The sequence below is a fragment of the Melanotaenia boesemani genome, chromosome 10 (assembly GCF_017639745.1).
Source record: "Melanotaenia boesemani isolate fMelBoe1 chromosome 10, fMelBoe1.pri, whole genome shotgun sequence".
NCBI lineage: Eukaryota > Metazoa > Chordata > Actinopteri > Atheriniformes > Melanotaeniidae > Melanotaenia > Melanotaenia boesemani.
This window is the reverse complement of record NC_055691.1, coordinates 23,761,188-23,764,715: the sequence shown is the minus strand read 5'-3', so window position 1 is coordinate 23,764,715 and position 3,528 is coordinate 23,761,188. Positions and strand designations below refer to the sequence as shown.

The 3,528-nt window shown below is 35.2% G+C and overlaps 1 long non-coding RNA gene across 1 annotated transcript; it reads right to left on the bottom strand.

The window, feature by feature from the left end:
- Positions 1-575: 575 nt before the first annotated feature.
- LOC121647380 lies at positions 576-3,107 on the bottom strand. The gene is made up of 3 exons (XR_006011837.1): positions 2,928-3,107; positions 2,148-2,596; positions 576-2,019 (listed from the first exon to the last, which is right to left on the bottom strand). It is a non-coding gene; the product is annotated as an uncharacterized LOC121647380 (long non-coding RNA).
- Positions 3,108-3,528: the final 421 nt, after the last annotated feature.

The window sequence follows — 3,528 nt, the reverse complement described above, 5'->3', positions numbered from 1 at the left end:
AAGTACAGCATACATAAAAATTTTACTGATTATTCTGCACCGTCTCACCTTCAGTCGTCTGCTCTGATTACCCATAATACAACAGTAGCATTATAACAAACAACCAGACATGACAATTACCAGGTGACTTAATAGATTTTAATCCAAACAAGTTTCAATCCTCCCACAGACTGCTTTTTACTGGCTGGAGATCTCATGGTATAAGTAAGATACAAGATGGATGCCGAGCTGTCGATAGGGGGCGAATCCCTGAAAAATGGTAAAAGTTCTGTAGTTTATCTTTTAAACTATCTTCAGCTATTTAATGTTGCCTGCACTGGCTGAACACTAGAGGGCAGAACAAGGAAGAAATCTCTCTGGTTGGAGAAGTTGCCCTTTTATTTGTTTGCTTCAGAGCGAGTGTTTTGTTTAAAAATGATAAACTTTTTTTAAATAATTGCATAATAGATCAGTGACTTAGAATATTAATATATCTCATGTTAAGTACATACATTTGACACAAACATGACAATAATGTAATGACTGTTCATTTGTTTTCTAAACTAACAATAGAATAATCACACTAGCACTAAAAATGTGTTTTACTTTTTATTTTCTTAAGCATTACTTTTCCATTTACTTGACAGAATGGGTAATCTAAAACAGCAAAATAAAATTTATAAATGGAGTAAATATTTATTTTTTAAGTCTCTAAAGTTGCCACGCAGCTGTAAACAGGTAAAACACCAGGGTACAAGTGTGCAGCACAGCAAAGACAGTGGCAAATATTAACAACACTGAATACAACAGTGTATCTAATTATACCTTTAGAAGTACAAAGGATTGGATACTGGTGTGACACCCTCAGTGGTACTGCAGATATACCAGTATTGTACCTATGGGGGTTGTCTTGTACCATAATTCAGGGATCCCCAACTCCGGTCCTCAAGGCCCACTGTCCTGCAGATTTTCAATGTTTCCCTGCATCAGCACACCTGACTCACATTAATGGCTCAGTAACAGACTTGTGCAGAGGTTGTTAGAAATCCATTTAATTTGAATCAGGTGTGTTGCAGCAGGAAATAATCTATTACCTGCAGAATAGTGGGCTTTGAGGACCACGGCTGGAGATAACTGCACCTAATTTAACAAACCTGTTTTTATAAAGTACAAACTGCAAGGATTGAAATAATTGTCCACTGTTGAGGGTACAACAGCAGTACCGTTGAGGGTACCAACCCAGAAACCATCCATTGTTCGTCTAAAGGTACAGTTAGGTACTTTATTTTTGAGTGTACACACACAATACACAAATATAAATTCAACTAAATAGAAACTGTTGACCACAAGCAGTATAACATATGAAAATCAAGATAAATGTATTTTTACAATCTGAAATTATATACAAAATCAAGTTCTACTTTTAGATAGGTGTGCTAATTAATACTAAGTTTAAGAAATTATAGTTCCCATTGTAAAAAAAAAAATATATCAGACACACAAACATACAGTTAAAGATTATTTAAGCTTTGTTTACACTTATACACACAGCAATGAATGTGATACTTTCACAAATAGTATGGTAAGTATTTCAGTGCATACTGTAGCTTAAATCATATCATTGTTTTCACATCATTACACTTGTATAAAACACATTTATTTAAACAGAAGTTTTACTGCACTGCTTAGGGGGCGGAAACAGTCTATTGGAGTGGATCAAGATAAGATTTCCTGAAACTACTCAGCTCATAATTAGACTCATTCCTGTCCGGCAAGACCTGTATTCCAAAATAAAGTTTACCCCCAACTTTAACCAAGATTTCCTGTGTATCATTGTCTATCACGAGGTTTCTCTTCGATCAGCTCCTCAGATTCTCCAGCTTCGGCAGAATCTTTTCCAGCTTTGGTAGAATCTTTTCCAGCTTTGGTAGAATCTTTGGTGGTGGTCTCTGTTGTATTCTTATTACAGCGGCAGTAGATGACGAGCAGGATGACAAAATAAAGACTAGCCAATACGAATGCCACCACCATTGCTATGCCCTAGACCAAGAAATAAAAAAAAATAAATGTGAAACATTTCTGTTATCAGTTCTCCTCTACAGCATAGTTACTGATCAACCAAATCATTGATTAGTGCAGAACTTTTGACACTTTAAATCATTGTTTACCTGAGAATTAGAGTACCAGTTCTGTGTGTCGATCACTGAGTCTTGAGTTGAGTTTGGATTACACCATCTCTGAAATGAAGGGTTGTCAAGAACTTCATACTTTCCTGATGAGGGTCCTTTTATACAGCCAAGGTATCGACCATCAATTAACATCAAAATGACCCAAAATGCGCTAGGAATAAAACTGTACAAGATAGCATTGAGTATGGGTTGATGGAACATGCTTATTTGAATGTAAAACATAAGCATGAAGGCTATCAATGCAGGAACAACAAAAAATGATGAAACAATCAATGGACTTAATTCACTGCAAGGACATAAAAATCCAAACTGCACGATCTTCTCCGAACCAAAGATGATTAATCCAAAACAAGAGTTTGATGTCAGAGGTCTCTTCAGTAGTTTCTTCCAATTAGATATCTGTTTATTAATTTCAGCCATTTTTAATTCTATATGAAGAGAAAGACATTAAAAAGAAAGTTAAGGTGACATAATGAATGTAAAATCTTGAGAGATATACTTAAAAAATGGAAATGGTTTAATAAACTTGGTTCCATTCAGCAGCGTACATTAAATTATGGGTGGAATTTTAATAGGAATGAGTATCTAACTGGCACAAAGTTACAGAGATCTTCTCTTTGTGGGTTCTTCCGTAGTAGCAATTAAATGCATGTACACTAAACTTTATCATCAGAATCAGACTCCTGCTGTTACACATATGTTATCTTTTAAAGAAAAAAGTAATATTTTTAGAAAACAAGACAAAGAAAAAAAATTTACCTGAGGAGAGGATTCTTTGGTCTTTTAACAGTAAGAGAAAATAAAGGTCTGCTGCTATTCAGTGAGTCAAATAATCCTACTTAAGATTTATTCAATAAGTAAAGATTAAAGATAATCAGTCATATATGAAAAGCAGTAAAAACATCAATGCATCTATCTCAAACACTGTGAAGTTTCTCTTTCTTCTTCACTCGTTTTACAGTAAATACACAGGAAACTGCTGGGGGAGTTCTCTAACCAACCTATCCAAAGCTTCTTATTGCCACACAATACCAAATTAAGAAACTACTCATATGCTGCTTATAGCATGCATTATGCATATTTAGCTTTGGAAACACACAGTTGCTTGTATGATGTTCATATAATGAATAATTAGATTTCAAACACTTAAAAGTTGGCAAGTATCAAACGCTCTATGTTTATGCAGCATGGGATGTTACTTGCAGACACATTGCAAGGCAGCCTTGCAATGTGTCTGCAAAACAACATAAAGAGAATACAAACATTTCCTGTTTCTCAGGTGAGTGGTAAGCTGTAGGAGATGTTAGGCTGAAGCTTCTTGGTCCACCCAGCCAAGATTCAAGTCCTGACACATGTCTGC